This window comes from Empidonax traillii, unplaced genomic scaffold (assembly GCF_003031625.1).
Source record: "Empidonax traillii isolate 1590-97213 ecotype Southwest subspecies unplaced genomic scaffold, ASM303162v1 scaffold1244:size288329, whole genome shotgun sequence".
NCBI classification, from domain to species: domain Eukaryota; kingdom Metazoa; phylum Chordata; class Aves; order Passeriformes; family Tyrannidae; genus Empidonax; species Empidonax traillii.
Genome location: NW_020956437.1, coordinates 70350 through 81300, shown reverse-complemented (window position 1 = coordinate 81300; position 10951 = coordinate 70350).

Genomic DNA, 10951 nt, shown 5'->3' with positions numbered 1-10951 from the left:
TACAGAGAAGCAATCTACAGAGACTTTCTAAATAGGGCTGGGAAGTTCAGATTTAATTCTCTTTTTAAGTCAGCGGTAAAAGAGGAAACATTTAAGTTTTTACAGCTATTAACTGCTCGTTGTGTGATCGCTAAAGAGTTAAATACCGAAGGCCAGCAGTTTTTCCAGAGTGTTTTGCATTTTTCGGTTCTCAGACTGAGAGCCATTGAGAGCACATTACCACACGCAAACCTCTCTCAGACCAGCTGCCAGAGCCTGGGAGGCTTGGGCACTGCTGAGCTGCTCCTGCGAGCTGGGGCAGCAGCCAAGCCACACAGAAAAGGACAAGTCAGGTAACTCCTGACGGCAGCTGTTTTTCCGCTTACGCTTCTGACTCCAAAGAAGCACAGAAACCAAAATCCAACAGCACGTCGGAGGGCACGGGAGGTCAGGCAGGGAGAGCAAAGGGGGCACAGAAGGAGCTGCCCCACAGAAAGGCTGAGTCACCCGGTGCCAGGATTAGGGTCAGCTATAATGCAGAACAGGATGGGGTAGGGAAAGGTTTGGAACAGAAATAAATGCCCAGCCCCAAGGACAACGTGAAGGGAGGAGAGTGGGACAGCAAGCAGCTCCAGGGGGGAGAAAAGTGCCCCAAGCAACGCGGGGTCCCACTCTACCACTCTCCTCAGCAGCAGAGTTTTGAGTTTCCCCTTATATTCAGAACGTGTGGTTCGTTATTTTCAATTAAAAAGAAGCTGCACCAGCTCAGCTAAGAACACTGCCCCGAGACTGCTTTTCTGCACGGCACACTGAGACGATTCAGAGGGCGAGAGAAACTGGGTTTGGAAACCCAAATGTTTGGGGGAGGGAGGAGTTGGCAGTGTGACAAAACTTCCTGATGAGGTAGACGCATGTGATGCCCCTTCCCTGGCTGTTCTCCTTGACTCAGGCATCTGTAAGCACTTCGGATCATCTGGAAGTGACATATGGAAGAAGTTAGATTTTAAGCAGAGCTGACTCTCTGCTGATAATAGACACAAGATGGTTGATAACCTGGATCTGAAGGGCCAGTTCTCTCTCAGTCCCCTGTGGAGGAATATTCAACAGATAAATTTTAATAGGTAACAAAACCATGGGGGATTCACCAGGTTGGACAGTAATTTACCCATTATTAACGATCAGTACTTCATCCTCTGCTAATACAGTTAGACTGAGTAACTGAAGAGGATAAATTGCTGTTGAAATACCTGTGCAAAAAAAAAAAAGAAAACAAACCCAAATATTCCATGTATTTTGCTTGTAGTAATGTATTCATCTTCCTAATTTTGTTAGGCTCTGATTTCTCATTATGTACAATCCAAGTGACAAAACGTATAGCAGTAATTAGCAACTTGCACACAGCAAAAAAACAAAGGTGCTCCCAGGGGTTTCATGCCTGTCTCTGCTCCCTCTCTGAAGTGGTGATGGGGTTGCTGAGTTGTGATTGTTAAATAAAAACAGGCAAACAGAGAGCAATACTTACACAAACTGTGATCAGGACTGCACCGCCCTGCCTTGACCCTTGTTTAGAGGAAAGATCTATTCGTTTCCGAAGGAAGTTGTCCAGGCCAGCCCATGCTGCTCGGAGTAGAGCTGGGCAGTGAGGCAGGGGACAGGGTTGTCATCCTCTCTGGGCAGCACCAGCTCCCAGGAACTTGGCAGCCCTCACCTTCTGCAGCAAAACCACTTGTAAGGGGTTCGACTCAGCAGAGCTGTGTGGCACTCAGTGGAGCTGTGCAGCTCTACAGCTGCCCACAAGCTGGAGAGTCACAGTTCCAAAAGTTAGTGGTACAAAGGCCTGACCCTGTTGGTTGCAGCAGAATCTCTTATCTTTCCAGACAGGTACTCTGCTGTATTCTAGCAAAGATGCTTTTGTCCTTCCACGTTATCTTGACCTTTCCTAGGCTGATCCCGTTCTGTTACACAGGCAGGACCCACCATGCCAAGACACAGGAGCACGAAAAGCATCAGTTTAAAGTCACATCATAGCAGGGATTTTGAAAGATGCCTTGAATGCACAGACACAGCCATCTGCTGCAATATGTATATGGATTGAAGGTTCTCTGTGCTCTGCCAAACAGCTCCAGACCTGTGAAGGATTCCTGTGGCAAAGCCTTGAAAACTCAGAGAATATTCCCATTCATTTTCCTCTCTCCGTAAATTGGCCAAAGCCACCTCCTGCAGCTCAGGCCTCAGCAGAGCTCCTGGGCAGTGGGATTATTTCTTCCCAGGCTCCTACACACTCAAAACGCTCAGTGCTCCTTCCACTAACAAGGCTGAAAACCCCAATGGCAGGCAAGGATGAAAACCCACTGGTGGCACATGATTTTTGGCTCATCTCTGTGTGCCTCTGTTCCAGTCCCACTGGAAATCTGTTGAGCTTACTCAGAAATGGAGTGTCAGTCAGGCCTCAGCTTCTGCTTGTGTTGTTGAGGATGCAGAGGTACTTCTGCATCATGACCCAGTCTTACCTCTTCCTTCTTTGCCTCAGTATAATTATGCCCTAAAACACATGTTCTGGCAGGAGAACAAGAGAAGATACCAAAATATCTTCATACTATTTAATAAAAGATTTAAAGTGAGACTGCTAGCATCCAATTCACCACCCCACAGCCTCCTGTTAGGAATCGATGCAGCGATAAGGAGGACGGCAAACTCACCTGGGAAAAGGGAGAGGGAGATGCAGACAAACAAGTAAGAAGCCTCTTACCACTTCAAAGTGAGATTCTGCTGCACAGGAGGACGTAACACAGCAACATGGGTGCTTCACATTGCCTGTTGTGGTGCCAGGGTGAATTCTTTCACCGTGAAAGCGCAAAGAAGCTCTAGCAGCAGCAGAGAGTAAAACAGAAGGTTTTCCAGGCTTATATACCATTATCACTGGTGAAAGTACTATAACATGAATTTAGGTAGCAATTAAAAATCTTCCTTCCCAACTGCCCTTGGCCATACTTGGGACTTGCCAGTGACTGCGCCTAGTGGCACATTCACAACAAAGACAAGCACTGACACGCTGTGCTTTAAACTTCCTCACGTCACTGATGTCAGCAGCACGTGCTGAAGGACCTTCCCTGCCTGGGCATCTGGCAAATAAGCACCTGGAAAGGTGTTTAGAGGGAAGCACTTTTTAAAGCTATTTTATTGTCTACAAGCCTTTTACTACCTTTAAAAAATACCGAGTGATTCTTACCCTTCCGAGGAACCTGGGAGCAGGATGAGCATGGGTGCCAGGGCACAACAAGCATTCATTTTTAAATACATTGCCAGTTTTGTCTGTGTTTGGAGGAGGAGGCATGCCTGGCAGACAGCAGAACAAGAACCACGCTGGGGAAAGAGAACAACGTTCAAATTAGGTGGGAGGAGATGGAGAGGAGGAAAAAAATCTGGATTTTCTGCAGTTTGAAGGTGCTTGACCCAGAAACTACAAGCCTGAGAACAAGAAAACACTAATTACTTTTAAAAAATGCTTATTTCAAAGTATTTGTCATCGTAACTCACCCAACATATTTATGTTGAACTGTTTTTCTTTTGTTGGAGACATGGTATTTAAAATGTGAATTGGAGACTAAAGAATACCCTTAAGGAACAGATTTGTTAGTGTTTCTGGCTGGGCATACTCAGCTTAAAGCTTTGAAAGTTTGGATTTGTGGGGTGTTTTGTCTTTTTTTCTCTAAAAAAAAATATAAAAAATTGCTTACACTTTCATTGCTGAAACTGTATTTCCTCCAAACACCTTCCCACCCCCACCCCCCCCACCTCCCCATTATAAAGAAAAAGAGCAAGATCTGCAAGTTTGAGAGTTTGGCTTTTCAGTGTCAAGGTTGGCAGGATTCCAAAAGGCTTCCAACTTAAAAAAAAAAAAAAAGGTGATGCCCAAATACCATATTGACCTAAGCTGCAGGTTTTGGCTCTCACACAGGTGTCTGCACTCCCTCTTCCTTTTCTAGGGGTAGTGACATCAATCCTTTTTACAAAGAGTGCACCAAGAAACAAGGTTTTACGAAATAATCTAACCTTAAAAGCAGAAAGGATGGGAGGTCTGACACACGAAGCCATGCTGTGAGCTGCTCCTGTAGCTGTACCAAGAGTGGTGGAAGAACAACACTGGGGCAGGCAAAGAGCCCAGAGGCTGCTCCACCGACCGCAGCCTGGAAAACTTTTCTACCTAAAACTTTAATTTCTAATTTGTTATTATGACCTCTGCTAAATGGCAGTTAGATTTATGCACACCACAGTTCCTAATGCATTTTTTGCAATTGTAATTTACTCGTTTTTCAGTTGACCTACTTCCAGTCAGGCTTGGTATTAAAGAAATCGTTCAAAAGGCACTACAAGTCCTGTGCTATCTGCTAAACACTTACTTATGTATGGCCCCTGAAAAGCAAGAATTAGAAAGGGAAACTTGATAGCATTTTAGTTTAATCTAATTCCTGATGTGGTTGGAGCCAAGCTGCCATGCAGGCAGCATGCTCTGGCCGGTGGCCCTGTGTGGTGATGCATCCGACATCCTGCATCCAGCCAGCTCTCAGGCCTCCCAGGTAGCTGCAAACACCAGATGCCTCCTTCCTTCTGCCTCCAAACCTTCCCCTTCCAGGTGCTTGAAAAGCTGCACAACTGAAATCAATCGCCTTGAGATTTATTTTTTTTTTTTCCCCTCAAGCCAGGTGTTTCCCTAAGGCTGAGTTTTTGAAGTGGAAATGTTCGCATCTGAAAAGGGAAAGAAAGAGAAAAAAAATCCTCATTTTGACTCGGTGAAAATCTGACAAAAATTTATCCAGATGCAGGGCAGTGCTTTGACATCGTGGAGGGGTGGTCTCAGTAGCCTTTGATGTGTCAGTGAATGTCTGTCTCAGTTGGAGCATGTCCTGTACCACTCTATGCCACTGCAGACAGTCACCCAGTCACACTGCTGTGGGACTGGGGATGAAGTGTGGAGAGACAGGGAGTCAGGAAGAGAAGATAGGGATGCAGAGTTAAGAAGGAAAGCAGCACAGCAATAGCAGCTGGGATGAACAGGGTTGAAAGGAGCCATCCCCACTGCAAGTCTCCCCAAAGACAGAGCTGGTTTCTGAAACTGGCTGTCTCCCAGCTGCCCGTGGCATTCGGGGGGAGCAGCGTGCACCCCATCCCTCCAGGAGAAACACTGGGAGCCTTCTGCTGCTGCTCATTCCAGTCCTTGGAAGGACGGTGGGAAGAAACAAAATACACAGAGCATTTAAACTGCATTTCAGACTGTGGGGGTTGAGACTGTGCCTGAGCAACACCCTGGGAAGGGAAGGGAAGCGAGAGCTGAGGAGCCTCTGTGGAGCCTGGAGCTGGAGGAGAGCCTGCTGGACCCTGCCGTGGAAACTCAGCTCAACCTCTCCCGAGCCACAGGCTCTCTCTGGCTTCTGCCCGGGCTCTGGCAGCTGAACCACGTTGGCTCGGAGCTGGAAAGTGAGGCACAGAGCACGTGCTCACTCCCCTGTCGGACTTTCCATCTGCACCGAGCGAGCTCTGCCGGTCCTTGGCATCGCCGGCTCCCGTTAGAGCAGCGCACTGCCGGCAGGGACAACAAACTGGGAGCTTTCGGGCAGGGAGGGACCTTTGTTCAACTTCTGCTTGAAGGATGTTCAAAGTCTGCAGGCAAGCAGCCCAGCAGCGAGCAGAGGGAGGGAACCTGGCCCTTCCTCATGGCCGTGTTCTCCTGCAAGCACAGCAAGCCCTGCTGCCCGTGTCAGGCTTCGCCACAAAGGTCACGGCAGGTCATTCTGGTATCCTCCTGCGCTTTGTCCATGCCCCTCAATTCTTCTGGAGCACAAAAAAAAGAGCTAAAACTGCCAGTGGCATCCGAGGTCACAGCTTGTATGAGGTCGTGGGGCTGCTTCTGATGCCCAGGTGTGCTCACAGCACTTCAGAACTTTATGCTAAGTATGGAAATAACCTCAGTAACAGACTTAGGGAGCTCTACACAGACAGACTTACTCTGAGCAGAGCCTGCTGCCTGCCTGCAAAAGCAGTTCCATGCACGTGATTTAATTCAGGGGATGCCCCAGTGTAAATCTGCAAATCGTTGGCCCTGAAGCATCAGGGCAATTAGGTTCATGTCAGAGTCCCAGCCCTGAGGGATGGCAGACTGCCAATCTCCCACTTGGCCGACTGCTGCTGCTCAGGACCCGTGTAGACCAGGGATCTATTGTGCACTGAAGCTGGCCAGGAATGTAGGGGACAATAAAAAGAGCTTTTTCACGTACCCTGATGGCAGTGGGCAGTGTGGAAATATCGTCCTGTTACAGGATGAGGATGGTCACCTCACAAACAGGGACAGAGACAAGGCAGAGATGTTTAATGCTTTCTTTGCCTCTGTCTTCAGCATGGATGATGGACCAAGGGGGCCTCAGTGCCCTGAGCTGGAAGACCATGACTATGAGAGCGATCAATTCCCATTTAACCCTGAAATTGTGTGGGATCTGCTGTTCCAGATGGATCTGTACAAATCTATAGGATCTGATGGGATCCATCCCAGTAGCCTCAAAGAGCTACAGTGTAATTGTAAAGCCTCTCTTGACGATTTTCAAGTGGTCTTAAGAATCCAGAGAGGTCCCAGCTGACTGGAAGCTGGTGAATGTTGTCTTGATTTACAAGAAGGACAAGAAAGATTATTCTGAGAGGTATTAAAAACACCTGTTGGACAACACAGTCATTGTTGTCTGTGGTCACAGCCAGCACAGCTTCATGAGAGGAAAGTTCTGCTTATGAAACCTGATTTCCTTTATGACAGGGTAACCCACCTAGTTGATCAAGGGAAGCCAGTTCATGTAATCTTTTTGGGTTTCAGTAAAGCTTTCAACACTGTCCCTCACAGGATCCTTCTGGACAAATTGTCCATCATAGAGCTGGATGAAACATGTCATGGGGTGGATGAGCAATGGACTCTGGTCGAACTTAATATTTGTATAAAAATGAATTTATTACAAAGCCCATGGCACAACCATAACTCTCAAAGGACATGACCTGCCAAACCATTTCCAGAGAAGCTGCTCCATTTGCAACCAGCTACATCCCTAGCACAAGCCAGCGAGCCGTGGATGACAAACTGCAAGGGTACACGCTCTCAGCTGCCTCTGAAATGCCAGCTGGTCCTGTGGATGATTAAACAAGTGCAGGACACAGATACCTGGTGGAGTTTCAGGCACAGTGGGCACAGTGGCAAAGGACCCCACGATTCCCAGCACAAAGCAGTGAAAATCCACTTCAGTAACCTGGGGCACATGAGGCACCCGTGTACTGCTGAGTGGGGAAATGCCAGGGGTGTTGATCTATAGAGTCTTCTCAGGGAGGGGAAAAAAGCTCTGAAGGTGGCACCTGAACAGAGCTGGGAGACAAACAACTTACCTCTGAGACCAGAGAGAGCAAAGAAGGCAGAACAGCTGCTTCTTGTTGAAGTGGCTCGACAGGCTCCGCAGCATCGTGTCCAGTTCCAGGCTGCAGCCAAAGGTTCCCAGGTTCCTAAAATGGCACAGAGAAAGCAGTGGAGCGGTGGGACTTTGCCAAGCAAAGGGCTGCAGGGAACTCCTGCTCAGTGGAGCGCTGGTGGAGGGGGGTGAAAAATCTTTAAACTCCTATAAAAATCTTTAAAAATCCCGATATTCAACCTCACCTTTACCGAAAAAAGGTCTAAAGGGATTTTTGCTGCCCACCATAAGGAAGGGCAATGGATGCACTGGAACTTTTCAGACATGTATCAGCACTGTATTTCCAATATATTGTCCTGAGACCTTTTCAAAACAATAGGAGGTTTACAATAACACTGTGACCCTGATTACTGCAGGAGGGTTCCTCCCAGCTTTCCTTCAGAGAGATGAGATAATTTCAGAGAGAAATTATCCTCACAGAAGATCATTACTGTGAGCTCAGATAATTCCACTTTTAATCAAATGATAATTTAAGTGTGAATTCCACTTCATGCATTTAGAAAAACATTGGTATAATATACACTGCTATTAAAACCTCCCCCTCAAAAGAGATCATTCCTACAGTTGCCATTTAACAAGACAGGAAAAAAAACCCAAACCAGTATAATTCAGAATTTAGACAGATATTTCGTCTCTTCCTTAAAAAAAAAAATAAAATTACCTTTATATAATATTAGAATCTCATATAGTAGTTACACAGCCCCAAAAGGGAAAGTATGGCAGATAAAGCACACAGAAATTTAAGCCTGATTTTTACTCCTTCTGGAGGATAAACCTATACCATGAATATTCTGCTAATAGTCTTCCTTGAGTAATGTGTTTACAAACAATTGCTTTGAAACCCTAACTCCTGTCAAGTTTCGGGGACTTGATTTGCTCCTTACTGACAAAGATGTGAAAGTTGGAATAATGACAGGAACATCAAGAGAGCTGAAACGCATTAGCATGAAATTCGCATCAAATGCAAGGAAAAAGCAAAATAAATCCACTCAGAAGTTTCAGAGGTTCAGTAAAAGCCGAGTTGTTGGGAGCACGGCTCGCACGGGATGTGCTGTTAGCTGTGGAGATGATAGACCACTTCATCAGCCCGTGTATCATAGCAGACATGATGAGCTGGCTCATTATTCTTGCTAAATTATGCATGCATGATGTGGGGGGAGGAGGGGGTCAGGATTGAAATCACAAATCATTCCAGTTCATCGTGTGCCAGATCACTGAAAAACCTCCAGCAGCTCCTGCTGGGAGGCAGGCAGTGCTCAGGCTGTGCTGGCAGGCGTTACCTCTGCACAGATATTTCCATTTCACCTGTGACTGCCCTGATGGTTGATGGTAGGGAAAGATGAGAGCGCATCATCAGCGTCTTCTATAGTGAGCTGGAAAATTAGTAAGTCCTCAGTATTAATTCCACATTATCACGATGATCCGGGATTACCTGGCTTAACCAGAAACGAGCAAACGTTTTGGGGCCCAGCAAAGCACAATTCCTGATTCCTCCCTCCCAGCAGTAGGATTGCTGCCTGCACCCAGCCTGGTGCAAGGGGGTGGAGGACTGAAATCTCCTGTCATTTCGCATCTTCACGTCTTTTCTGTGAAGCCAAGGCACAGAGGAAGGCTGGGCTGGCTCCTCCTCTGCACAGTCACAGTGGAGTGTTGGGAAAGCTTCAAAGATGTGTGCTGGAGAGGAGAAAACAAATAACACATATATTTTATACACATATATGGTGTTGCTCTGACATATAAAAATGCACCAGTATTCGAACCCTTGAAACATCCTGACAGACAGGCTTTCGCTTCCCAGCTGTCTCTAGCTTCACGCTGAGGGATGCAGGGATTTTCATACTGAACTGGATATTCCAGTTCCTCTGAAGATCTGCCCAAAATAGATTTCAGGGCATTTGCTTATTTTAATTTATATGCAAGCCCATCCCACACTGGGAATTCTTCCTTTTGGAGATGGCTTATCTGTTGGCTTGGTGTTCAATCTTGAAAGGACTGAGTTCCAGAGGAGCTGTTCCTGAAGGTCTGGAATCCAGTTGCTCCCAGCAGAGGCAGGCACCCCAGGTTCCGTGAGTAGGCTGGGTGGCAGGCCACAGGAGGTAGTGGAAACTCTTTTTGGTACTTACCGTCCTTTTTCCCATCCCAGCACGGTGCTGGGGAACTTGGCTGGCAAGCAGGTCTGCGTGGCACAGCTCGAGGCAGTGCGGGCAGAGGTGGAGCCACCAGCACTGGCAAACCGGGCTGGCCACGGGCTCGCCCCACACAGTGCCCGTCCCATGAGATGCCTGTGGCCAAAGCAGGGGCTCGCTTGGCCTCTGGGAAAGCTGCCAGTAGCCCTGGGGGCTCTGCTGCTCATCCCTAAGGGAGCCAGGACAGCAGCTGACTGCTCTTTATCGGCGCTGGGAAAATACGACAGGATGAGAGCAGAATAACAAAAGTTCTGAGACGTGATTTATGGAGAAAAAAGTAAACTAGTACTAGTTTCCAATGGCATTTAAGTTTCAGAGGCCAGCCAAGACTTCATTAAAAAAACCCCAAACCCCTTACTTCACTGAAATGGTCTTTTCTACAGGGACTTTTCTGTGTTGTGCTTAGGCAGTGTTATAACAATAAACAGGCATCCTTGCCTTAAGGGACTGCAGATACTGCCAAAGCAGGCAACATTTTAAACCTACAATAACCTTTCTACTAATTGCAGAAGTCAAGCCAGACAGCCTAAACAGGCACAGAGCTGGGAGAGCACTTCAAGGAAGAGTGACACAGCATGGGCTTTTACACAGGCACTGCTGCCAACTGGCTCGCAGAAGAAACTTTACATCACCCTAAAGCCCAGAAACTGCCTTCAAAAAACTAACAGGCTCCTTGAATGCCCATAGGCATAATGGTTTGCAATGTGAAGCCAGTGTGTGATTTCCCAGCTTCCCTAGGAACTGGTGGGGACCAAGAGGAACACGGAGATGCAGCTCCTGCCATGAAGACAAATGCTTCTGCACTGAGCCCCAGGGGATGCTTGGGGGGGAACCTGCTCCAGGTGAAGAGAAGCCTGCTGCCACACAGCACACATGCTGAGAGGTTTTAGAAGCTATGCCAGGAAGCAAGAAGGCAAACGATTATTTCTAATCAATCCTCCCCCTCCTCAGAGAACCAAGGCTAGCAGAGAGCGAGCTGGGATGTGTTGGGTGAAGCTGCTGAGCTCTGCTCATTAGTTGCTCATTGCTTTTCACCGATGAACATCAATGGTAGCTCACTGAGCATCGGCCCTGTTGAGGGCTTAGTGGACTAATGGCTCCAGTACAGCCACTGGAATATTTTAAGTGAGTTGGAAAGCACATTCCTACTCCAGGGATCAAAATTCTCTGAGTAGGGCGATCCAAACAGGGGCATTAATGCAGGTGCTTTTGACAAAGCCCAGGAGCTGACAGTGGTCATCATCTAAGGCCATGTGGCTGGGATGAGATCTCGGCTCCCTTCAGGGGCCAGGC